A 27,492-nucleotide genomic window follows, 5' to 3' on the forward strand; every position below is an offset into this window, starting at 1 on the left:
CGCTCCCCTCGGCCTCCGCGCGGTGCTCCAGGCCGGGCGCGCGCCCGCGGCGGGTTCGCCCCCGGCGGGCGGAGGGCTGCGCGCGCTCGAGGGGGCCGGCCGTGACGTGCGTCGCTCTACGCTCGACGTCACGGGTCGGTGTGTAGTGGCGGCCGGGCTGCCCTCAGCGGCGGCGCCTGAGGAGGGCGGTGCGGCCGCTGGGTGCGGCGTTCGGGGGTCGCGCGGCCCGCGGCGGCGACGACGACGAGGACGACGACCGGGAGGCCCGGCACCCTAGCCGCGGAGTCGCCGCCCCAGCTCCTTCTCCGGCCTCCGGCGGCGCCCGGCCTGCGGCTTCCTCCTTTCCTGCCCAGCTTCCCGCGGGCCTCGGGCCGCGGCGGCAAGAAGCACCGGCCGGCTGCGACGGTCCGCGCCCGCCCCCGCCCGGCCCGGGCTGCATGTGAAGGAGGGACGGGCCTGGCCCGCCGCCCGCGCCTGACTGCTCGCGCGCCCCTCCGGCCCCGGGCCGCGGCCTCCCCCGCCCGGGGGGCGCGGTGACAGGCCGCGCGGGGGCGGAGGGGCGGGCTCCAGGCGGCGGCCCCTCCTCGGGCCTGCGGCTGCCGACGTCCCCGCGGAGCGGCCGGTACGTGCCCGTGTGGGGGGCGGGGGTGGGAGCGGGAGTTGCGCGAGGGGGTTGCCCTGCTCCGGGTGGGCGGGCCTCGGGCCCCCTGCGTCGGTCCTGAAGGCCGGTCTGAGCGAAGTGGACGGACTGCTGGGCCGGTGGCTGTCAGACGCGCTCTCGGCAGGGCTTTTCGCGGGGGGACTGCTGCTGGTCCCTGGGAGACCAGGGCTCTTACCTGCTGTAAGCGAACGGGGCTCGTCTGTGCGCGGCCGCGGCGTGGTCGTCTGTTGGTGAGGGTGATTCCCTCCTTTCTGTGCGGAACGCTTAGCTAGCGCTTTCCGCTTACTGCGCGCCCGGCGGGGGTCGTGCATTGTGTCGCTTCGTCTTAGCCCGATGAGGCAGGTGGGTACGGGCCTCCCCATTTTACAGATGAAAAAATGAGGCTCAGAGAAATTAAGGAACTTGCCCAAGGTCATGCAGCTGGTAATCTGAGAGGCCTTGATTTGAATGTGATGTCTTTTCTGTAGGACTGTATTTCTGCATCTTGCAAAAATAAATATTTGAGGAAAATGAGGATGGATGCAGAGTTTCTTCCTGGGAGTAAATTCTAAATTCATAGGTAGATATAATTTACTTGCCTCTGTTTTTTTTTCAATTACTTTTAAAAGATGGTTCCTGGCACCTTTTCCTATTTTGCAGTAGGACTGAACAGAAAAATTTCCCCTCTTATCACAAAGAAATATATTTGATAACACTGCGTATTTCTTGAAAAGTTTCAATTTTACTTGTGCAGTTTGTTCTTAATGCATACAGGGAACTCGCAGTTGGGTTATTTGCTTGAGATTTCCTTATTGCAAAATTTGTTGCTGGATTATGTGGCAATGGCAACACACTTAGTAATTTGTGCGTTGTGTTATGCAATATTTCTGAGTTGTGTCAAAATTTAATGTGTACAATATTGTGTGTGATTACAATATTAATGTGATTTTTTTTCTTTCAATTGTGTGTAGCGACTAATCAGTGTTTATAAACTAACCGACAATTGTCATTTTAGCATTGGCGTGTACTGTTTCTTTGATTATGGTTAATGAAAAAGTAAAGAGCCTTTACCTTTCTCTTTACAAAAGAAATTGTTGATAAATTCCTTTGAGTAATTGAGGCTGTATGCATTGTTGCAAATGTTTAAGAAATCTGTTGGTGACCAATTACTCTATAATTTTCTCTGGTATATTATCAGGTTTAAGGAAATTTGTAGTTGAATGTCTTTGTAATGGCTGTAGACAGAAGGTCAAATTATAGAGTTAACAAGTGGATAGGGCACAGATTTATTTGTTTGGTTAAAAATATAAACATATGTTGAGTCTTGAATTATGTTGAATATGATATCATTATAGAATGGTTATCTAGTCATGCTCTCCATGTGTCTCTTTTAAGAGAACTAGCTGTTAAAGGCTTAATCTTAAATAATTGCGTTATAGACTTAATCTTTTAAGCAGTGTTTTAGGTGGAGCTTTCATTCCTAGTTTATCTTATTGCTACCAAAAGGGTAAGCTATATTTAATAGATGCTGTATTAAGATGAAGTCATGTTTGGTTCTTTACAGTTCCCACAGCTTTGGGTTCAGGTTGACCTTTTTTCCTTGTAGAATTGGAAGTCTCTGGGCTCCCCCTCACCCCTGACTTTTTATTATGAAACAATTTCAAGCATATAGGAAATTGGTAATAGTGAGCATCCATATGATGACCCTCTGGATCCAACAACTGTTGACATCTTGCCATATTTCCTTTATCTGTAAATACGTGTATATTATTTTTGGCTAAACTAGTTGAAGCTAAGCTGTAGACATTTTGACACTTCACCCCTAAATAGGTCAGCATGCATCTCCAAAGGACATTTTCTTATATAGCCAAAATACCATTCTTGTTAAGTTTTTTAGTTAATATTTTCTTATTTATAATTAGTTAATAGTTTCTTATTGATAATTCCTTAATGTAATCTAGTATCCATCCATATTTAAATCTCCCCATTTGTACCGAAAGGTCCTTTATGGCACTTTGCACCCAATCCCACCAAACCAGGATCCCATCAAGGTTTATTCCCTGCTTTTGGTTAAGTTCCTGATCTCTTCTAATCTAGAACACCCTCACCTCCCCCTTTTAAAATGACGTTGATATTTTTTTTTTTTTTAAAGATTTATTTTTTCCTTTTTCTCCCCAAAGCCCCCCGGTACATAGTTGTGTACTCTTCGCTGTGGGTTCTTCTAGTTGTGGCATGTGGGACGCTGCCTCAGCGTGGTCTGATGAGCAGTGCCATGTCCGCGCCCAGGACCCGAACCAACGAAACACTGGGCCGCCTGCAGCGGAACGCGCGAACCCAACCACTCCGCCACGGGGCCAGCCCCGACGTTGATATTTTTTAAGAGATCAGGCCAGTTGTCTTATAAAATAAGTCACATTCTCAGTTGGTCTGAATTTTTCTCCTATGGTGTCATTTAGTGTGCTCCTCTGTTAACCCTTGTATTAGCTAACTGTGAACTAGGTTTAAAAGGTTGATTAGTTTCAAATTAAATATTTGGGCAAGAATAACTGCTTAGTGATGCTGGTACTTCATATTGCTTCCCATCAGGAGACACATACTGTCAAGTCCCATTTTTTGTGACGCTGAGTTTGATCACTTGGTTATGGGGGTTAAGGTAAGGAATATTTTCCCCACTGCAATTAGCAGGTAATCTGTGGCATGATAAATTTGCACTGTGGTGCTAGCCTATTCTCTGATAATCTTTCACCAATAATCAGCATCTGTTGCTGATCCTTGTCAGGCTAACTTTTGAATTTCAGTGTTAATCTTTTGTTGGTCTATAGATAGAAACACAATCACAGGAATGTAAAATAGCCTATGCAGCTATATTAATCAGATTCTGATTTTGCAGATTTTTAAGATTTTTAGTTATGAATTCAAGTATTTTCTTTTACGAATATAAGTAAACCTGGCTTGAGAAAAATAGGCAAAATTCAATGCCTGTCTTTTCCTGTACTCTCATTCAAGGCACGTGTTTAAGTTTTTCTTAGCCAATATTTGTTGCACAGGAATAACCAGAAATACAATAAGAGAAGAGTGGATTTACTGAAAAACATTTTGAGAAAACTATTTTCTGGTGTCATACAAAGAGCCCTGGCCTGTGAGTCAGAAGATGTAAATTCTAGTCCTAATTCTACCACTATGTGAAGTTCAAGAATTACAACTTTTTAAACTTCACTGCATGTTCTCATTTCATAATGATTAATTTAATATACATTTATGAATTTCTGATAAGGAGGCATGTTGGTTACGTTTAGAGGTGAATCTCATTTTAGTTAAGCTAGACAGAAATAAATCAAATATGTATAATACAAAATTGAATTTATTTCCCAAGTAACTATCTGACACTTAGTTGGTGATTGTTTTATACAAGGGTTCATAGTAGAATTTACTTAAGTAACACCTTCTCATTCATTAAAAATACGATTTAATTCATGGAATAGTTTACATGAAGTTTTTCCATACGTCTCCTTTGTAAGTCAAGATGGACTGTATATATGGAAATAAAAAAGCTTTTTCCTTATTCTCGAGTGTTGTGTGAGGTATATCTCTGTATCTGCTTACACACACACACACACATTTATATGCATCTTGTCTGTGTAATTTTGTCTTTTGTCTTGAATATCCCTGAGATTTATTGGAAATGTTGGTTGACTGCATTTCTCATGGTGGTTAATCACATATTTGTTTTGTAACATCTCTTGTATTGTTGCCTTTATTGTTACTTAACTCTTAGATTGTGCTTAATTTTTTTGTTATGCTTTGTCTTCCCAACTGATAGGATAGAATAAAATCTTGTTTTGAGTCCTTCCTGTAAGTAGCACAGTGCCATTCTTATAAGTTCTCAAGAGTGCTTTGCTTGATAGTCATAGTACCATAAATTTAAAAAGCACTCTGTGGTTTATAAACTTCAGCAGTTTTTTCTAAAGGTAATGTTTCCCCCTATTTCTGCAGTAGTCATTTAGTGTTGACTTTAATAATTAAATAATGACAAATTAAAAGAACAGTTTAAGATATGACTGTATCGTTATTCTTTTGATAATTCCCAAATTAGGTCCCCTCTTTGCCACTACCTCAGGCAGGATGTTCCACAAGCACTGTGCACCTGCCTCTACCATAGTACCTACTGCATTGCCCTATAATGATGTCAGTGTCTTCCATTAGGAAGTTAGCTCTTCAAGGACAGAGGCAGTGTTTTGTGATTTTGGTGCCCCAACACCTAGCACAATGCCTGGAGCTAAATATTTATTAAATGAACAGAGAGTTGACAGAAGGGACCTCCTTTTACAGTGTTCTAAGATTCTTGAAAGGTGATGCCTACCAAGTCACTGATGATTTACAAAATTTTTCTTCTGAATTTACGGTTGAGTTTTCTTTATTCTTTCTTCCGGTATTATTTGTTTTATTTTATTTTGCACACTTAAGCAATTTCTCTATTCTAGGCACTGCTTAAGTAGTACTTTGAAGATATTCATTTAATTCCTATTAACAGCCCAATGAATTAGTTACTATTGTTATACCCATATTACAGATGAGGCAACTGAAGCACAGAGACAATAAATACCTTGGCCATGTTCACACTCGTGCATGGTAGAGCTGGGACAGAATGCAGGCATTCTGGCTTCAGAATCTGTACTCCTAACGACTGCACCCTGCCACCTCTCTGCTTTATCAGGGCAACCAGAATCTTGGATATGCTTTACCAAAGTAATATCATCATCATTCATGGAGTACCGACTATGTCCCAGGGTGGGGAGGGCACTTCCAGCAGGCCCTGAAGAGGAGGCAACAGTTGAACTCAATTAGCAAACCCTATACATTAACTGATTGTGTTTATAATGTTTATTGAAAAAAACATAGAAAAGATACAGAAGAAAATAAAAGTAGTAAGCAGTTAAAAGTATGAACTTAGGAGTCAGAGCTGAATGTGAGTCCCAGCTCTCCTGTTTAACCTCTCTAAGCCTCGTTTTCCTTATCTATAAAATAGATATTAGTACCTAACACAGATTTGTTGTGAGGTTTAAATGAGATATGTTTAGTGTAGTGCCTAGTGTGTAATGTGTTCAAAAAACATTATCAGTTATTGTAAAATCTCCCATAGTCCACAGAGTTCACGTCTATTTTGATGTACATGGAAGCCCTCTTATTTAATGTAATTATATGGTGTTCAGTTTAATTAAAAAAATTAATATGAGAGGAATAAAAATAGCATGTTTTTATCTTAAATACTTTATTTTGTTTAAAAAAACATGGAGGTATAAAGCAGTCTGAGTACATGATCCATCTAGAGTTGTATCATTTTTCCCCTAGTCTTTTACAGTTTACTCACCTATACCTACTTTAATAACAATTTATTTGGTAACTACTTTAATGACAATTTTTTTGGTAACTAGTCTTTGAGTCTAAACATTGAACTTCATTTTCATAGAAATAACAACTCGTTTCACATAATTTCATAGGTTTATGTACTATTAAACTATGTAATTATTTTAACAAGTGTATAAACATATCTAGTTCTTGGTAAGTTGATGGGAGCAGAAATGCACTGGTTTGGTAAAAAATAAGCTTAACTAGTGGTGAATGTTCAGCAGTTTATCAAGACTCTATAGAAAGAATGGAGAGTGCTGGTTAATTTGCCAAATTTGTTAAGGAATTTGGATAAGAAAATATTGTTTCCTTGCCTTCTATCTCTGAGTATATGGATTTATGTATTATACAAATATTTAAACAAAGGATTCAAAGCTACGTAGTCATAATATCTCAATTTTATTTCAGCTCCTTCAGGTTTTTTTTCCATTTGTGTCCACCTCCTGCCCCCCCCCCCCTTTTTTTTCTTTCAATATTCTGGTTCCTTGGCAATGTGTATAGTTTTTAAATTAGATCTCATTCTCCGTCTTCCATATTTGTCATCGTCTAGCAATATTGTCATCTCTTTGTTATTTTATTTTGCATTCTAGGAGAGATTCTTGGGTTTGACCTCCATAGCCACGTTGAAAATTCTGTTCTTTATACCCTCCAATATGTATTAAAAAATATTTTTCATCTCATGGGTATTTTATTTCTTCAATTGAATCTCTGTTATCTTGGCAATCCTTGATCTTGCTGATTTCCTTTTTCCTCTCATCCTTATTTTGCGTCTCAGTCTGGTCTCTCCTTTGGCTTCTGTTTTTGCTTTATAAAGGCATGTCTTCTGGCATTGAGGCTACCATACAATTTTCTATAAATTTCAAAATGTATCTTGGAAGGAAGGAGAAGTAATATTTGAGCATCTCTTATGTGCCAGAAACTTGACACATTAATTTCGTAGTAATTATGGTAGATTATATTATCCTCACTTTACAGGTGAGGGAACAGGCTCAGAGGTGTTAAGAATCTTGCTCAAATCACAGAGTAGACTTGGGGATTTTTTATGGCTCTTCTAGTTAGAGCAAGGGTTTGCTAGCCTTCTCTTTTGCCTCCACATTGCTTACATACTGTCATTGTATACAGCACTCTCTATGGAACTGTGTGTACTAGAATCTTCCTGGGGTAGGGCCAACATGATTAAAGAAAATATATACTCAATTTCAGATATTATTCTCACCTCTCATCCTTTATAATCGCTAAGTCAAAGAGTTCTGAAAAATACTTGGTTAACTTGCATGATTTTATGTGTACACTAGTGCCCCCCTTATCCTTGGTTTCAGTTACCCACGGTTAACTACAGTCTGAAAATATTAAATGGAAAATTCCAGAAATAAACAATTCATAAGTTTTAAATTGCAAGCCGTTTTGAGTAGCATGGTGAAATCTCGTGCCATCCCATCCCAGATGTGAATCATGCCTTTGTCTGGTGTATCCATGCCATATATGCTAACCCACCTATTACTGAGTAGGCATCTTGGTTGTCAGATCAACTGTCATGGTATTGCAGTGCTTGTGTTCAGGTAACCCTTATTTTACCTAATGGCCCCAAAGCACAAGAGTGGTGATGCTGGCAATTCAGATATGCCAAAGAGAAGCTGTAAAGTGGTTCCTTTAAGTGAAAAGGTGAAAGATCTCGATTTAATAAGGAGAGGAAAAAAATCGTATGCTGAGGTTGCTGAGATCTGTGGTAAGAATGAGTCGTCTATCCATGAAATTGTACCTTGGCTTTGTATCCTGCAACTTTGCTGTAGTTGTCAATTATTTCTAATAGTTTTGCGACGCATTCTTTAGGGTTTTCTGTATGTAAAATCATGTTGTCTGCAAAGAGCAAGAGTCTCACGTCTTCAGTGCGTATTTGGATTCCTTTCATTTCTTTTTCCTGCCTAATTGCTCTGGCCAAAACCTCTAGTACCACGTTGAATAAGAGGCTTGATTATGTTGAGGTATTTTCCTTCTATACCCATTTTATTGAGAGTTTTCATCATAAATGGATGTTGGATCTTGTCAAATGCTTTCTCTGCATCTGTGGAGATGATCACGTGGTTTTTAAATTCCTCCTTTTGTTAACATGGTGTGTCATATTGACTGATTTGCAGATGTTGAACCATCCCTGTGTCCCTGGTATGAATCTCACTTGATCATGGTGTATGATCTTTTTAATTTATTACTGTATTGGGTTTGCCAAAATTTTGTTGAGGATTTTTGCATCTATGCTTATCAGCAATATTGTCCTGTAGTTTTCCTTCTTTGTGTTGTCCTTGTCTGGTTTTGAGATCCGGGTGGTGTTGGCCTCGTAGAATGTGTTAGGAAGTGTTCCATCTTCCTCAATTTTTTGGACTAGTTTGAGAAGAATAGGTAATAAATTGTCTCTGAATGTCTGGTAGAATTCTCCTGAGAAGCCATCTGGTCCTGGACTTTTATTTTTGGGGAGGTTTTTTATTACTATTTCAATCTCTTTACTTGTGATTGATCTATTCAAATTCTCTGTTTATTGTTGATTCAGTTTTGGGAGGTCGTAAGAATCTAAGAATTTATCCATTTCTTCTACATTATCCAGTTTGTTGGCATATAGTTTTTTATAGTATTCTCTTATAATCTTTGGTATTTCTGTGGTATCCGTTGTAATTTCTCCTCTTTCATTTCTAATTTTATTTATTTGAGCCTTCTCTCTTTTTTCTTAGTGAGTCTGGCTAAGGGTTTGTCAGTTTTGTTTATCCTCTCAAAGAGTCAGCTCCTTGTTTCATTGACCCTTTTTGCAGTCTTTTTTGTTTCAATTTCATTTATTTCTGTTCCAATTTTTATTATTTCCCTCCTTCTGCTGAGTGTGGGCTTTGTTTGTTCTTCTTCTTCTAATTCTGTTAGGTGTAGTTTAAGATTGTTTGAGCTTTTTCTTGTTTTGTTATTTTTCTCATTCTGTTAGGTGTAGTTTAAGATAATTTATTTGAGCTTGTTCTTGTTTGTTAACGTGGGCTTGTATTGCTAAAAATTTCCCACTTAGGACCACTTTTGCTGCATCCCATAAGAGTTAGTATGGTGTGTTCTCATTCCCTTGCCTCTAAATATTTTTTGATTTCTCCCTTTATTTCTTTGACAACCCATTGGTTGTTCAGTATATCCGTGAAATTGTGAAGAAGGAAAAAGAAATTCATGTTTCCTGTTGGACCTTAAATACATATGTATAGGAAAAAACATAACATTCATGGGGTTTGATCCTATTTGTGGTTTCTGGCATCCATTAGGGGTCTTAGAATGTATCTCCTTTGGATAAGGAGAGACTATTGTATTATATACACTTTTCAGTGGGATGAAAATAAATTGGTTTATTTTAAATAAATGATATGAGAAGTGTGTTTATTTTTCTGGTTTCTAAGAGAGGTAATATGGAAGAGTTTAATGTACTTGATCAGATAGTTGATGAAATTTCTTGAAATAAATATAATGAACATTAGGGATTTTCAGTGTGACTTTTTTAAAATTAAATTTTAGACTGTATCATTCTGAATAGGCTATGAACAATAACCCCCAAATCTCAGTGGCTTAAAATAACAAAGCTTTATTTTTTGCTCATGCTGTGTGTTCATTGAGCGTTGGTTGGGGGACTTCCACTCAACATGTGTCAATGAGTAAGAGGCATAAACTGCAAAAGAGACAAAAAGTTTATTTGAGACACAAATTTAAGTAGAAACTCAGATGTGCTCTGAGGAAGACAAAGGGTGCATGGGTTTATAAAGGCAAAGGACACAGGCCTAGGAAGATTTACGTTGAACAGCTAATGATCGGTTCTGCCATGAGGTGAGCTGACTCGCCAGCTTGTAGTTGGTGCTTGGGTTGTATCTAGGCAGATTGTCCATTCGTGGAATGAGGATGTGTTTCAAGATGTGAGCTCTGCTGTCAGGTAAAGTTCACAAGTTCATTTAATATCTGGTGGTGGACATGGTATGTGTACGTAAGCCTCACTTTCTTAATGGCCTCCCAGCTCCATTTTAGAAGCCTTGACATATGTTACTCTATTTTGTTATCGTCATCCACATTTGTCGTCCTTACTTCGGGTCCAGCTTTGCATCCTCCATTTGGAACCTCACTGTCTGTAACATTACTGGTTGCCAGATGTAAAGAAAAAGACACACCATGTTTTTTCCTTTATCTTATACTCAATACTTCTGACGCTTCTGGTCACCAAATATGTGTGTGTGTAGTTTTCCATCCACCAGGCGATTCTGTGATACCAGCAGGGTGTGCTACAATTTAACTTGATTCTGACACTACCTGGAGATTGTGTCTGATCACACAGGTTAAGGGCTCAGTCCCACAAGACTGCCCTCCTCTTCAGACCCAGTTGGAAGGCCAGGTAGTAACCTGTGCTTCTGACCGACTGGCTATAAATCAGAGGTTCCCATCACTCCCGCCCCCGCTTGGCTTCAATTAATTTGCTCGAATGGCTCACAGAATTCAGGAAAACAGTTGCTAGATGACCAGTTTATTAAAAAGGACATAATTTACTAACAGCCAGATGGAAGAGATACATAGGGCAAAGTATGGGGAAAGGGGTGCAGATTTTCCATGCTCTCTCCAAGTGTGCCACTCTCCTGATGTGCCACTCTCTCAACCCCTCCAGGTGTCTGCCAACCCAGAAGCTCTCTGGACCCAGTCCTTTTGGGCTTCTAAGAGAGGCTTCATTACCTTAGCATGGTTGATTAAATTATTGGCCATTGGTGGTTGAACTTAATCTCTAGTCCCTCCTCCTTCCCAGAGGCCAAGGGATGGGGCTGACAGTTCCAACCTCTAAGCATGTGACTGGTTCCCCCTGGCAGCCAGCCTCCATCACTAGGTGCTTTTCACAAGTCATGCCATTAACTTAAACTCAGGTGTGGTTTAAAAGAATTTGCTATGGATGTCAAAAGACACCTACATTGTTCTTACCACTTAGGAAATTCCAAGGGTTTTAGGAGCTCTGTGCCAGAAATGGGGATGAAGACGAAATACATATTTATTATAAATCACAGTATCACACCAGGACAGAGGGAAAATAGAACTTGTCAAAGCATATGCTGGCTTTTAAAGCTTTAACTTGGAAGAAACATTCACTTCTTCACCCAAAGGTATTGGCCTAAAGAAGTCTTGTGGCTGTACCTGAGTTGAACAGTGAGCTAAGTTCAGTATTTTCATATGCCCAGAAGGAGAAAATCAAGAATTTGTGAAGAGTCGTACCACACAGGCAGTGCTATGGAAAAGGTTTTGAAAATTATTTTTGAAAATTAATTAATAGGAGCCAGTGGGGAAAATATGTAGATATCAGCTTAGCCTAACGAAAACATGACAAAAGCAACAGTTGGCAAAAAATTTTAAGAAATTCCAAGTTGGATACATAGGATACCATGCACAGAATTCGGGGAAATGGAGTGCAAAGTGGTCAGAGGGGCAATTAAGTTAATTGGAGAAGGTTTCCTGAATAAGTTGTTTTGAGATGGATGTTAGGAGTAAGAATTCCTAAAGAGGAGAGAGAGGTGGGCATTCAAGGGATACACAGGAGCCAAGGCTCAGGAACTGGGATCTGTAAAGTCCCTTGGGAAAGCAAGAAGGTTAGATGGACTGAAACGCATGTGTGCCGTGTTATGTTGTGGTCATAAGGAGAGTCAAATTTGAGATTTGTTTATTTAGGTACTTGTTAATAGGCTAGTGATGTACAAAGTGCTTTTAGGTGCTGTAGAAGATATAAAGATAGGTAGGTACTGTTTCCTGCCTTCCAGGAGCTTCCTGTATAATGAAGACACAGCCAGGCACACATGTAATGTTGTTACAAAGCATGTAGATGAAAGAGGTTATGGAAATTGATTTGATGAAAATTGGCTAGCCTTAAAGGTTTTATTTTGAGGTTTGAGGTTCTGGCAATATATACTAACTTGGGAGTTCTGATTAAGAAGTACTGTGTTTGGGCTGGCCTGGTGGCGTAGTGGTTAAGTTCACACGCTCTGCTTAGGCGGCCCCGGGGTTCCCAGATTTGGATCTCAGGAGTGGACCTAACACCGCTTGGCTGTGTCCCACATAAAATAGAAGAAAATTGGCACAGATGTTAGCTCAGGGCCAATCTTCCTCACACACAAAAGAAGTACTATGTTTGATCTTATTTGGGAGTTTTGATTTATATGATAAGCAACAGAAAGTGTTCAGTCCTACCAGCAGAATGAGTGTGCTCAATATGATCCTATTTTGACTATAACCCTGGTCATGATTTTATTATATCAATATTAAAGTATAACTATAGTTTGATATTTTGTCATTTTTAAAATCCAGGGGATTAGTGAGGGGAGCATATTGGTACACAGTAGGCATGCGTTAAATGTTGGTTGAATAAATAAACACATGAGAGGCAATGTAATGTAGAATGTAAAAGTAGATTCTGAACAAGATTATCTGGGTTCCAATCCTGAACTTAATAAATGATAGCTCTTATTATATTTTTTGAGTGTTCACTATGCACTCGTATTGTTCTCAGTGCTTTACAAATATTTCATTTAAATCTTGTAATAATCATTTAAAGTGGGTACAGTTACTGTCCCCATTTTACAGATGAGGAAATGGGCACTGAGAGCCATTGTTATCATTATTGTCAGTGAATGTGGAGTAATGTTTTTGGTAAACCAGTTACGAGTTTTTTCTTTCCAGTGCCTGATAGAAATATTAGAGAGTGATGATCAGGGTATGAAGACCATATTTATATCAGCCTACAATGATTTGAGAGTTTTAAAAAAAGCCTAAATTTGTTGAGTATTGATTTAAGAGCTGCCCTCTTCTCCTTTAAGATAAGTTAATAGGATGTAGAAAAGAATTAAGATTTATAGGCATTTAAAACAAATTCCTCAGCTTCCTCAGTTACGGATTAAGAACTGAGAGGAAAAAAACACAAAACTAAATAGATCAACTTAATTTTTTTGTGTTTATTTATTTATTGAGATCATAATAGTTTATAACGTTGTGAAATTTCACTTGTACATTATTTGTCAATCACCATATAAATGCTCCCGTTCACCCCCTTTCCCCTGGTAACCACTGAACTGTTCTCTTTGTCCATTTGTTTGTTTATCTTCCACATATGAGTGAAATCATGTGGTGCTTGTCTTTGTCTGGCTTGTTTTGCTTAACATAAGAGCCTCAAGGTCCATCCGTGTTGTTGCAAATGGGACGATTTTGTCCTATTTTAAGACTGAGTAGTATTCCATTGTGTATATATATATATACACCACATCTTCTTTATCTAGTCATCAGTCGATGGGCACTTGGGTTGCTTCCACGTCTTGGCTATTGTGAATAATGCTGCAGTGAACATAGGGGAGCATAAGTCTCTTTGAATTGTTGATTTCATGTTCTTTGGATAGATACCCAGTAGTGGGATCGCTGGGTCATATAGTATTTCTATTTTTAATTTTTTGAGGAATCTCCATACTGTTTTCCGTAGTGGCTGCACCAGTTTGCATTCCCACTGGGAGTGTATGAGGGTTCCCTTTTCTCTGCATCCTCCCCAATGTTTGTTATTTTTTGTCTTGGTGGTTATAGCCATTCTAATGAGTGTAAGGTGATATCTTAGTGTAGTTTTGATTTGCATTTCCCTGATGATCAGTGATGATGAGCATCTTTTCATGTGCCTGTTAGCCATCTGTATATCTTCTTTGGAGAAATGTCTCTTCATATCCTCTGTCCATTTCTTGATTGGGTTGTTTTTGTTGTTGTTGAGTTGTGTGAGTTCTTTATATATTATGGAGATTAACCCCTTTTGGATATATGATTTGTAAATATTTTCTCCCAATTGTTGGGTTATCTTTTCATTTTTATCCTGGTTTCCTTTGCCTTCTAGAAGCTCTGTAGTCTGATGGAGTCCCACTTGTTTATTTTTTCATTTGTTTCCCTTGTCTGGGTAGATAAGGTATTTGCAAAGATTCTTTTAAGTCTGATGTCAAAGAGTGTACTGCCTACATTTTATTTCAGAAATTTTATGGTTTCAGGTCTTACCTTCAAGTCTTCTCTCATTTTGAGTCTATTTTTGTGTATGGGGAAAGATAATGGTCTACTTTCATTCTTTTGCATGTGGCTGTCCAGTTTTCCCAGCACCATTTATTGAAGAGATTTTCCTTTGTCCAGTGTATGTTCTTGGGGGGCACCTTTGTCAAAGATTAGCTGTCCGTAGATGTGTGATTTTATTTCTGGGGTTTCAATTCTGTTCCATTGATCTGTGTGCCTGTTTTTGTACCATGCTGTTTTGATTGCTATGGCTTTGTAGTATTTTTTGAAGCCACGGATTGTGATACTTCCAGCTTTGTTCTTTTTTCTCAGTATTACTTTAGCTATTTGGGATCTTTTGTTGCCCCACATGAATTTTAAGACTCTTTGTTCTATTTCTGTGAAGAATGTCATTGGGATTCTGACTGGGATTGCATTGAATCTATAGATTGCTTTAGGTAATATGGACATTTTAACTATGTTTATTCTTCCAATCCATGTGCATGGAATATCTTCCGATTTCTTTATGTCATCCTCAGTTTCTTTCAGCAGTGTTTTGTGGTTTTCATTGAATAGGTCTTTTACTTGCTTGGTTAAATTTATCCCTAGATATTTTATTCTTTTTGTTGCGATTGTAAATGGGATGGTGTTCTTGAGTTCTCTTTCTGTTAGCCCGTTATTAGAGTATAGAAATGAAACTGATTTTTGTAAGTTGATTTTTGTACCCTGCAACATTGCTGTAATTGTTGATCATTTCTAATAGTTTTCTGATGGACTTTTTAGGGTTTTCTATAAATAAAATCATGTCCTGTGCAAAGAGTGAGAGTTTCACTTCTTCATTGCGTATTTGGATTACCTTTATTTCCTTTTCTTGCCTAATTGTTCTGGCCAAAACCTCCAGTACTGTGTTGAATAGGAGGGTTGAGAGTGGGCATCCTTGTCTTGTTCCTCTTCTCAGTGGGATGGCTTTCAATGTTTCCCCATTGAGTATGATGTTGGCTGTGGGTTTGTTATATATGGCCCTTATTATGTTGAGGGACTTTGCTTCTATACCCATTTTATTGAGACTTTTTGTCATAAGTGGATGTTGGATCTTGTCAAATGCTTTCTCTGTATCTATTGAGATGATCATGTGGTTTTTGTTCCTTATTAATGTGGTGTATCACATTGATTGATTTGCGGATGTTGAACCATCCCTGCATCCCTTGTATAAAACCCACTTGATCATGGTGTATGATCTTTTTAATGTATTGCTGTATTGGTTTTGCCAAAATTTTGTTGTGGATTTTTGCATCTGTGTTCATCAGCAATATTGGGCTGTAATTTTCTTTCTTTGTTTTGTCCTTGTCTGGCTTTGGTATCAGGGTGGTGTTGGCTTCATAGAATGTGTTAGGAAGTGTTCCATCTTCCTTAATTTTTTGGAATAGTTTGAGAAGGATAGGTAATAAATCATCTTTGAATGTTTGGTAGAATTCTCAAGGGAAGCTGCCTGGTCCTGGACTTTTCTTTTTGGGGAGGTTTTTGATTATTGTTTCACTCTCTTTTCTTGTGATTGGTCTAGTCAGATTCTCTATTTCTTCTTGATTCAGTTTTGGGAGGTTCTAAGAGTCTAAGAATTTATCCACTGCTATGTTGTCCAGTTTGTTGGTGTATAGTTTTTCATAGTATTCTGTTATAATCTTTTGTATTTCTGTGGTATGCGTTGTAATTTCTCCTCTTTCATTTCTAGTTTTATTTATTTGAAACTTCTCTCTTTTTTTCTTAGTGAGCCTGGCTAAGAGTTTGTTAATTTTACTTATCTTCTTAAAGAAGCAGCTCTTTGTTTCATTGGTGCTTTCTACTGTCTTTTTGTTTCAGTTTCATTTATTTCTGCTCTAATTTTTATTGTTTCCTTCCTTCTACTGACTTTGGGCTTTGTTTGTTCTTCTTTTTTGAATTCTGTTTGATGTAGTTTGAGACTCTTTATTTGGAATTTTTCTTGTTTTTTAAGATAAGCCTGTATTGCAGAGAATTTCCCCCTTAGGAGTGCTTTTACTGTATCCCATATGAGGTGGTATGGTGTGTTTTCATTTCCATTTGTTTCCTGATTTTTTTTTTTATTTCTCCTTTAATTTCTTCAGTGATCTATTGGTTGTTCAGTATCATGTTGTTTAGTCTCCACATCTTTGTCCCTTTCCCAGCTTTTTTCATGTAGTTTATTTCTAGTTTCATAGCATTATGGTTGGAAAAGATGCTTGGTATTATTTCAATCTTCTTAAATTTATTGAAGTTTGCCTTGTTTTCCAACATATGGTCTATCCTTGAGAATGTTCCATGTGCACTTGAGAAGGATGTGTAATCTGTTTTGGTTGGAGTACTCTGTATATATCTATTAAGTTCATCTGGTGTAGTTTTTGGTTTAATTCCACTATCTTCCGGTTGACTTTTTGTCTGGATGATCTATCTATTGGTGTAAGTGGGGTGTTGAGGTCCCCTACTATTATTGTAGTGTTGTGAATATCTCCTTTTAGATTTGTTAATAGTTGCTTTATGTACTTTGGTGCTCTCGTGTTGGGTGCATAGATATTTGTAAGTGTTATATCTTCTTGATGGAGTGTTCCTTTTATCATTATATACTGCCTTCTTTGTCTCTCTTTACCTCTGTTGTCTTGAAGTCTACTTTGTCTAAGTATGGCACCTGCTTTCTTTTGTTTGCCATAAAGTTGGAATATCGCCTTCCATCTCTTCACTCTGAGTCTGTGTTTGTCTTTGCAGCTGAGATGTGTTTCCTGGAGGCAGCATATTGTTGGGTCTTGTTTTTCAATCCATCCTGCACTCTGTGTCTTTTGATTGGAGAATTCAGTGTATTTATATTTAAAGTGATTATTGATAGATGAGGGCCTAATGCTGCCATTTTATCACTGGTTTTTGGTTCTTCTGCATTTCCTTTGTTTCTCATCCTGTGTATTTCAGACTACCAATTTGGTTAGGTAGTTTTATATGCTTGTTTTCTTAGTTTTCTCCTAATTTAAACATTTGTATCTCTCTTCTGATTATTTGTTTCGTGATTAATATGAGGTTTGGATAAAAAAATGTAGATGAGATAGTCCGTTTTCTGATAACCTCTTATTTTCTTAGACTAAGGCATTTTTACCCCTTTCCTCTTCCCCTTCTAAGTGGTTCTTGTCACAACTTATTCCATCTTGTGTTGTGAGTTTGTGTTTCAAATGAGTGTATTATATTTATTTTTGGTGTCTTCCTTCCCTTTATCTTTAATGTTATAATTAAGTGTTGGCTAACCTTTTCTTGTAGAGAGCTGCAATTTTATGATTTTGTCTACCTATTTATCTCCTTTCTGAAGGCTTTGTAACCCCTTTTTATTTTTTGTCAGGTATGAGGGCCTTCATGAGTATTTCTTGTCCAATGAACTCCCTTAGTTTTTATTTATCTGGGAAATCTTTTATTTCTCCATCAAATCTGAAGGATATTTTTGCTGGATAGAGTATTCTTGGCTGAAAGTTTTTGTCTTTCAGAATTTTGAATATGTCATTTCACTCTCTCCTAACTTATAAGGTTTCTGCTGAGAAATCCACTGAAAGATTGATACAGGTTCCTTTGTAAGTTATTTTCTTTTGCCTTGCTGCCCTAAGTATTTTTCTTTGTCGTTGACTTTTGCCAGCGTTACTGCTATATGCCTTGGAGAAGATCTTTTTACATTGATATAGTTAGGAGGTCTGCTGGTTTCATTCACTTGTATTTCCAGCTCCTTCTCCAGGTTTGGGAAGTTCTTAGCTGTTATTTCTTTGAACAAGCTTTCTACTCCATTCTCCTTCTCTTTTCCTTCTGGAATACCTATAATACTTATGTAGCATTTCCTAATTGAGTCAGATGTTTCTTGAAGAATTTCTTCATTTTTTTTTAGTTTTCCCTCCTCACCTGAAGCATTTCTGTGTTTCTGTCCTCCAGACTGCTTATTCGCTCCTCTATAAATCAGCTCTGTTATTCAGGGAGTCCAGATTTTTCTTTGTCTCATCCATTGTGTTTTTCATTTCCAACAGTTCGGATTGGTTTGTTTTTACAGTTTCAATCTCTTTTGTCAAGATATTCCTGAATTCATTGAGCTGTCTTTCTGTATTGTAATTTGTTTTTTATGATAGCTATTTTGAATTTTCTGTCATTTAGATTATAAATTTCTGTGCCTTCAGGATCGATTTCCTGGTGCTTGTCATCTTCCTTCTGGTCTGGAGAGTTAATATATTTTTTCATACTGTTTCATGGTGTGAATTTGTGCTTTGGCATAGTGATAGTATGTGGTCAGAGCTTCCACCTGCTTCCACTGGGTGGGGGTCAAGAGCTGTGTATTCTGAGCCTGCTGTGATCCACGGCTTGCTCACAGCTGCTGCTTCTCTGTCTGTGTGGGTGCTCTGGCTGGCCGGCTGAGCTAGAGCACTGGGCCGGGGGAGAAGCACTTTCTTTTGCCTACTCAATCCCTGGGGTGTTCTCGCTGTGCCCTTGCTATCTGCTCCCCTGGATGCTGGCTTGATGAAGTCACCCTGACAATAACTTCATCATCATCTTTGTGTGGGGCTTTCCCATGGGCTCTGAGGGAACTTGGAGAGCAAAGATGTTTCCATTGAGGGCTGCCCCTCCCCCCTTTCCTCTCAGAGGTGTGCACAGTCCCAAGCCCAGGGTTGCTGCCATTGGGTGAGGGAGAGGAGATTCTCCTTACCTCCTTTCACTTCCTCTGGGCAGTTCAGCACCTCCACCTTCAGATGTATGACTTAATAGTTCTCTCAGACATCTTTTGTGTTGTGTGAGTGTTCTCTGTTGCTTTATGAATATCCTTGTCGTTATATCTTAGGCGGGAGAGTCTAAGGGGAGAGCTCACTCTGCCATGATGCTGACGTCACTCTCCTATATCAGCTTAATTTTAACAAACATTTACATAATTATCACTGTATGTCAGGCATCTTTTAAGCAGTTTGTGACCACTTACTTGTTTAATTCCCATGGCAATTCAGTGATGGTATTATATGAATATAAATCTTCATTTTACAGATAAGGAAACTAAGGCAAAAAGAGGTTGAGTCATCTACATAAGGTCACACAACTAGTGAGTGGCAGATGCAGATTTCAGACCCAGGCACTTTGGCTCCACAGTCCGAGCTCTTAACCACTATCCTTGCTCTTTTTGTTTTTGTGGGGAGCATGACCCATTGAGAGGTAAAATGTGCATGAGTATGAAGTAATCTTAGAGATCACAAATATATTCAATTTCTGTGTAATACTTTAAAAAGGAGAAAAATCAGAATTTATTATTTAGGGCGTAATCTGCCTTTAGCGCTGAGCTGTTTGGAGGGAGAGAAGGGAACTGACATTTCTTAAGTTAGAATTTCTATGTGAGGTCTTTGTGCTGGTGCTATACATATTATCTTATTAAGTGCTTAAAGTAAACCTGGAATATAATTTCTGATATCTTCATTTCATAATCAAGGATATGGATACTCTGCATTCTGAATGGCCAGAGTCACACACAACTACGGCCAGGTTTTGTATACAAGTCTCTGTGTGACTCTAAACATTGTACTGTAATCCTGTGCTTCCCAAGGAAATGTGAAAACTGAAATATGATTTGCCAAATAAACCACGTATTCTTTTGAAATATCAATTCAAGAAATGATAAAACATTTTATTAACTAAAAAGTCTTGTCTTTTAGAACTTGATGAGAGAAAGGAAGCAAATACATCTCAAATATGATGATTATCATAACAACAGGGACCACTAGATGGAAATTAGATTTTTCTCTGCTTTTCTGAGGATGTGTACGTCTGTTTGCAAATGATTGCCACTTTACATGAGGTGTGATCATTCAACCAATTTAAAATTACATATGAGTTATGGCTATTAAGTTATTACTAAGAATTAACCAAATCTCTTATATCTAGGTAACCATTGTTTTCTTTAGTCATTTTAGAAAACTATATATTTATTGTTGTTATTACTTTTATTACTACTTAAAATGTTTTGGGAATACTAAAAATTTGAATTTTATGTAGTTTTGAGTAGAAATTGTGGTACAAAGTTCAAAAAGGTCTCAAAAGATACACAGTGAAAGTCTCTACCCAGTGACCCAGCTCTTAGCCAGAGGTGACTAATGTTATTACAGAAATACCTCTTTGAAACTGTCTTCAGAGTTTTTGAATTCTCCAATTAGGATATGTCTGATCAGTGATGACAGATTTTATTTTTTTCAGAGTCAGAATTTGTTTATAGTCTGGCAAATAAAGGGGCTGCCATTCAGGATAATATCTTTAAAAATCAGAAGCAAGGGGTGGCTGTAAGGTAGTGAGACTTGTGGTGTGTCTCATTAATTGGCTTAAAGTCAGTTGTTAGAGTTGTAGTGCTAGTATCATAATAGAATAAAATTTTTGTAACTTGATTGAGCTTCTTGGATCTGTAGATTGATATTTTTCATGAGATTTGGGAAGCTTTCAACCATTGTTTCTTCAGGTATTTTTCCTGCCCCTTTTAATCATCTCTCCTTCTGGGACACCCATTAAAATATGTTGGCCTTGGGGCCAGCCCCGTGGACAAGTGGTTAATTTTGCGCTCTCCACTTCGGTGGCCCAGGGTTTTGCTGGTTCAGATCCTGGGCGTGAACGTGGCACTGCTCGTCAGGCCACATTGAGGCAGCGTCCCACATGCCACAACTAGAAGGACTCACAACTAAAATAGACAACTACGTACTGGGGGGATATGGGAAGAAAATGCAGGAAAAAAAATATGTTGGCCTGTTTAATGTTCATTTTCCTTCAGTCTTCTTTCTCTCTGTTGTTCAGGTTGGATAATTTCTGTTGATTTTTTTATTGAGTTTAATTCTTTCTTCTGCCATGTGAGAATTATTTTTCTGTCCGTGTAATACATTTTATGTTTGGATATTGTACTTTTCAACTCTAGAATTTCCATTTTAGTTCTTTTTTTTTTGTAGTTTCTTTCTCTATTGAGGTTTCCTATTTGTAGAATCATTTTCATCAGATTTTCCTTTACTTCTCTTAAATATGTTTATAATAGCTGCTTTGAAGTCTTTGCTAATTTCATCATCTGGGCCTCCCCAGACTCAGTTTCTGTTGACTGCTTTTTTATCTTGAGTATGGTTCACACTTTACTCTTTCTTTGCATGTCTTGTAATTTTTTTTCTTTTTTGAGAACTAGACATAATAGATAATATATTGTAGCAGTTCTGGAATTGGATTTTTTTTTGAACCAACTTGTTTCCACTTAATCTGTGGAATGTATTATTCCCACTGCTTGGTTTGCTGCTCTTGTGTTTGCTTAGTTATTTTTGTTTTTCTGTTTGTGTTTTTTTAAGTCAGGTTTCCTAGGGGTTACCCTGTGATCTCATAACTTAGTGCTCAGTCAGTGATGAGGCAGAGGTTGCACTCAAATACCTTAAGCCTGTCAGACTTTACCTGTCTTCTCGTGGATATGTATGAATTGGATGGTGCAAATTTAAGGTAATTTCCAAGTGTGCCTCAATTTTTACTTTGTACCTGGCCCTCTTGGATCTCTACACATGCCCACAGTTTCCTGCTCAGCCAGGGATTTGTAGAGAGTCCATCTAGCACTTTTATGGCTCTCTCATTTTCCAGATCTTTCCATTAAATTTCTAGTTGGTCTTCCTCTCACTACAGAGATGCTGTCTTCCTTCTAGTAGAGCAGCTGGTTTTCCCCATTCGTTTTTGCCCTTTTATGGACAGTGTCATTCAGTGTGGGTTTTCGTCTTTCATACCAAATCAAGTCAACCCCTCTAGCAACACAACTGCTAGGTTTCCAGGCTACCTCTGCCCTGTTGCAAGTTCTTATGCAGACCAAGCTGGGCTAGTGGTAGGAGCATCCCAGGCAAGAAGTCCACAGACTCCCGTTGCCTTACCTGAAGTTCTGGTAGTTTTCCATGAATAAATACTTCTCAATTTGTTGTTTATCTTTTTGGCATTTCCAAATCCACAAAATGGTTATTTTTGGCAATTTGTCCAGTTTTATTCTTATTTGGGGGAGAAGATTTACTGTTGTCTTTATTCTGCAGTAGCTGGAAGTCCAACCAGTAAGTTCTTTTTATTCTGTCTTCAAAATATACCTTGAATCCATCTTTTTTTCTTCATATTCCCTGCTGCCGTGTTATTCCAAATACTTTAATACATCATCATCTCCTTCTGAACCTTAAGTAACTTTATGACTAGCTTTTGCTTCTTTGCCCTCTACCAGTTCGTTCTTTTCTTTAAATAATTTTTTTAGTTTAGAAAAGTTTTAGATTTACAGAAATATTTTAGATAGCACATAGAGTTCTTGTACTCTATGCCTAGTTTCCCTGTTGTTAACATCTTACATTATTATATGTTTATCACAACTATTGAATCAATGTTGACACATCATCATTAACTAAACTCCGTAGTTTATTCTGATTTCATTGTCCTTTCTCTGTTCCAGGGTTTTATCTGAGATGCAGCATTACAGTAGTTTACACATCCCTTTAATCTTCTGGATTGTGGCAGTTTCTCAAAACCGTCCTTGTTTTTAATGACCTTAACAGTTTTGAGAAATATTGATCAGGTATTTCATAGAATGTCTTTCAAATTTCATTTTGGCAGCTATTTTTCTCCTATGTTACTTGGTTTATGAGTTTGGGGAGGAAGACCACAAAGTTAAAGTGCCATTTTCATCAGATTTCATCACATCATATCAGAAGTTGAGTATCAACATGATGTACCACTGTTGGTGTTGGCCTTGGTCCCCTGGCTGAGTGTTTGTTATATTTCTCCATGTTAAATTTATCCTTTCCTCCTTTTACAAATGAAAACACACTATAAGCATTCTCTTTTTGCTTTTTTCGCTCATATATATATTTTTTCTTTTTCTTTCTTTTTGCTAAGGAAGATTCACCCTGAGCTAACGTCTGTTGCCAGTCTTCCTCTTCTTTTTTCGCTGAGGAGGATTCTCCCTGAGCTAACATCTCTTTCCAATCCTCCTCTTTTTATATGTGAGCCACTGTGACAGCATGGCCGCTGACAGATGAGTGGTGTAGATCCGCGTCTGGGAACCAAACCTGGGCTGCTGAAGCGGAGCAGGCTGAACTTTACCACTAGGCCACTGGGGCTGGCCTTCAAAATAACGTTTTTAACTTTAAGCATTCTTTGCTCAACGTGAATAAATATCCATGTTTTATTACGTGTATCTGTAGTAGTGCAAGTAAATCAACTAAATAACATTCACTGTCTCAATTTATAATGTATTTATCCATTCTATGATTGATGCACATTTTTGGCTATTGTGTTTATTCAGCAGCCACAGTGATATTTAAAAACATAAGACATATCTTATCTCTGCTTATTTATTAGCTTTCCATTGTACTACATATGAAATCCAAACTCCTTTAAGAACATTCTTGCTTGTGACACCAGCTTACCTTTTCAGTTTATCTCTTGCCACTCTCCCTTTGCTCTGTAAAGTATTAACCATACAGTCCTTCCTACAGTTTCTGGACCATGCCAAGCTTTTTGGGCACTTGTATGTGTTGTTTTTTAACCCTGAAAGGTTTTCTCCTGTCTCTTCTTATGGCTGGTACCTTCTCAGTTTTTAGAGATCTTACCTGTTTACTCATTCACTGAGTTTATTTTCTTCATTGGCACTTTATAGTTACTTGTATGTCTTTCTTATTAAAGTGTAAGCCCCAAGAGTAGGGGGACTTTGTTTTGTTTACTACTGTATTTGTGACGTATAGTAGGCGAACACTTAATAAAGTTTTGGGGTTTTGTTTAGAAATTAGTGAATAGTAGTCCTCAAAGCGCATGAAATGGAGGTATTTACAGTGTAAGTAGATCATTTAAGAAACAAAATGAAATCCTACATTTTAAAAGTAAATGGTTGCATTTGAAAGAAAGCACAGTGTAGGATCAGTAAATTTTAGATTTGATTCTTGTTGGAATTTTGCAAAAAGTGAGGGTTTTTTGGGCATTTTTTTAAAATTGTAGTAAAATACAAATAGCATATAATTTACCATCTTAACTATTTTTAATTGTGCAGTTCAGTGGCATTAAGTATGTTCACAGTTGTTGTGCAGCCGTCACCACCATCCATTTCCAGAACTCTTTTCATCTTGCAAAACTGAAACTCTGTACCCCTTAGACAATAACTCCTCTTTTTCCCCTGTCCCCAGCCCCTGGCAGCCACCTTTCTACTTTCTGTCTCTATGAATTTGGCTACTCTAGGTACTTCATATCAGTAGAATCATATAGTATTTGTATTTTGTTGGCTGGCTTATTTCACTTAGCAATAATGTCCTCAGAGTTCATCCATGTTGTAGCATCTGTCAAAATCTCCTTCCTTTTCAATGCTGAATAATAATCCATTGTATGTGTATACCATGTTTTGTTTATCCATTCTTCTGTTGATGGACACTTGGTTTGCTTTCACTTTTTGGCTATTGTGAATAATGCTCCTATGAACATGGATGTACAAATATCTGTTTGAGTCTTTGCTTTCAATTCTTTTGGGTATATACCCAGAAGTGGAATTACTGGATGATATGGTAACTGAATTTTAAAATTTTTGAGGAGCCACCATACTGTTTTCAGTAGTGACTGCACCATTTTATATTCCTACCAAGAGTTTCAATTTCTGCACATCTTTGCCAACATTTGTTATTTTCTGTTTTCTTGATAGTAGTCATCCTAATGTATGTGAGATGGTCTATTGTTGTGGTTTTGATTTGCATTTATTTCTCTAATGATTAGTGATGTTGAGCATCTTTTCATATTCTTATTGGCCATTTGTATATCCTCTTTGGAGAAATGTCTGTTCAAGTCCTTTGCCCATTTTTCGATTGTCTTATTTCCTTTTTTATTGTTGAATTTTAAGAATTCTTTATATATTCTGGGGGCCAGCTCCGTGGCCAAGTGGTTAAGTTTGCGTGCTCCACTGTGGTGGCCCAGGGTTTGGATCCTGGGCGTGGACATGGCACCGCCCGTCAGGCCACGTTCAGGTGGCGTCCCACGTCCCACAACTAGGAGGACCTGCAGCTAAGATATACGACTATGTACTGGGGGCGGGGGTTTTGGGAAATAAAGCAGAGAAAGAAAAAAAAAAGGAAGATTGGCAACAGTTGTTAGCCCAGGTGCCAATCTTTAAAAAAAAAAAAAAAAGAAAATTCTTTATATATTCTGGAAATTAACCTCTTATCAGATAAATGATTTGCAAATATTTCCGCTGATTCCATGAGTTGCATTTTCACTCTGTTGATTGTGTCCTTTGATACACAGAAGTTTAAAATTTTTTAACAGCTTTATTGAGGCATAAGTGATATAAAAAGAACTGCACATATTTAATGTGTACAATTTTATGAGTTTGGACATATACAGACACTTCTCATTCCATCACTACAATCAAGGTAATAGACGTCTCCAACACCTCCAAAAGGTCTTTGTGTCCCCCCCTTTTTTTTGGTGGTGGTAAGAACACGTAACATGAGATCTACCTTCTTAACAAAATTTTAAGTGCCTGATACCTTATTAACTATAGGCACTGTGTTGTACAGCAGATTTCTAGAACATAATCATCTAGCATAACTGGAACTTTATACCCACTGAGTAACAGCTCCCCATTTTCCTCACCCACCAACCTCAGCAACCACTGTTTTATTCTCTGATTTTATGAGTTTGGCTATTTTAGACACCTCATGTAGGTGGAATCATGTAGTAATTGTCTTTCTATGACTATATTATTTCACTTAATATAATGTCCTTCAGGTTCATCCATGAAAAGTTTTTAATTTTGATGAACTCCAGTTTATCTATTTTTTCTTTTGTTGATGGTGATTTTGGTGTCCATCCAAGACATTGTTGCAAAAATCTTGTCGTAAAGCTTTTCTCCTACATTTTCTTTCTTTCTTTCTCTCTCTTTTTTCTTTTTTTTTTGCTTGAGGAAGATTCGCCCTGAGCTAACATCTGTGCCAGTCTTCCTCTATTTTTTATGTGGGTCCCCACTTCAGCATAGCCACTGATGAGTGGTGTAGGTCGGTGCCCAGGAATCAAACCTGGGCTGCTGCTGTGGAGCACGCCAAACTTAACCACTAGGCCAAGGAGCTGATCCCTCCTCTATATTTTCTGCAAGAGCTTTGTAATTTTACCTCTTACATTGAGGTTTATGATTCTTTTTGAGGGAATTTTGTATTTGGTATATGGTAAGGTATGGTCTAACTTCATTTTTTGTGCATGTGGCTGTCAACTTTTCCCATCACCGTATGTTTAAAAAACTGTCCTTTTCCTGTTAGTCTTGGCATCCTTGTTGAAAGTCATTTGACCATGTATGCAAAGATTTAATTCTAGATTCTATTCCATTGGTCTGCCTTTATGCCAGTACTACACTGTTTCGATTACTGTAATTTTGTATTAAATTTTGAAATCAAGAAGCGTGAATCTCTAGTTGTGTTCTCTTTCAAGATTGCTGTGGCTGTTTGGGGTCCCTTGAGACTCCATATGAACTTTTGGATGGGTTTTTCTCTTTCTGCAAAAAATGTCGTTGGAATTTTGATAGGGATTGCACCAAATCTGTAGATCTCTTTGGGTAGTATTGACATCTTAACAATATTAAGTCTTCTAATCCATGCATGGGATGTGTTTCCATTATTTATGTCTTTTTAATTTCTTTCACCAATGTTTTGCAGTTTTCATTTTACAAGTCTTTCACCTCCTTGGTTAAGTTAATTCTTAAGTGTTTTTTTTTTTTTTTTTTTGATACTATTGTATAGTCATGCATCGCTTAATGATGGGGATACATTCTCAGAAATGTGTTAGGTGATTTCACTGTTGTGTGAACATCATAGAATGTACTTAATGTAAACCTAGATGGTATAGCTTATACACACCCAGGATATGTGGTTTAGCCTATTGTTCCTAGGCTGCAAACCTGTATGGCATGTTACTGTGCTGAATACTGAAGGCAATTGTAACACAATGGTAAGTCCTTGTGTATCTAAACATACCTAAACATAGAAAAGGTACAGTAAAAATATAGTATAAAAATCTCCATAATATATAAGGAACTCACACAACTGAACAATAAATAAACAACCCGATCAAAAAATGGGCAGAGGAGATGAACAGACCTTTTTCCAAAGAAGATATACAGATGGTCAATAAACACATGAAAAGATGTTCAACATCACTAATCATCAGGGAAATGCAAATCAAAACTACACTAAGATACCACCTTACACCTGTTAAAATGGCTGTAATCACTAAGACTAAAAATAACAAATGTTGGAGAGGGTATGGAGAGGAGGGAACCCTCATACACTTCTGGTGGGAATGCAAACTGGTGCAGCCACTATGGAAAACAGTATGGAGATTCCTCAAAAAACTGAAAATAGAAATACCATATGACC

The 27,492-nt window shown here is 38.1% G+C and overlaps 1 protein-coding gene across 2 annotated transcripts in view; it reads left to right on the plus strand.

Annotated features, from left to right (window-relative positions):
* The first annotated feature begins 103 nt into the window (after positions 1–103).
* MAP3K2 (mitogen-activated protein kinase kinase kinase 2) overlaps positions 104–27,492 on the plus strand; it is an 89,136-nt gene continuing 61,747 nt past the window's right edge. For both annotated transcript variants that reach the window (XM_070579596.1, XM_070579597.1), the window contains exon 1: positions 104–622. The gene's annotated coding sequence lies outside the window, so the exon portion shown is untranslated. The remainder of the gene's footprint in view (positions 623–27,492) is intronic.

The sequence above is a fragment of the Equus przewalskii genome, chromosome 17 (assembly GCF_037783145.1).
Source record: "Equus przewalskii isolate Varuska chromosome 17, EquPr2, whole genome shotgun sequence".
Taxonomy (NCBI): Eukaryota; Metazoa; Chordata; class Mammalia; order Perissodactyla; family Equidae; genus Equus; species Equus przewalskii.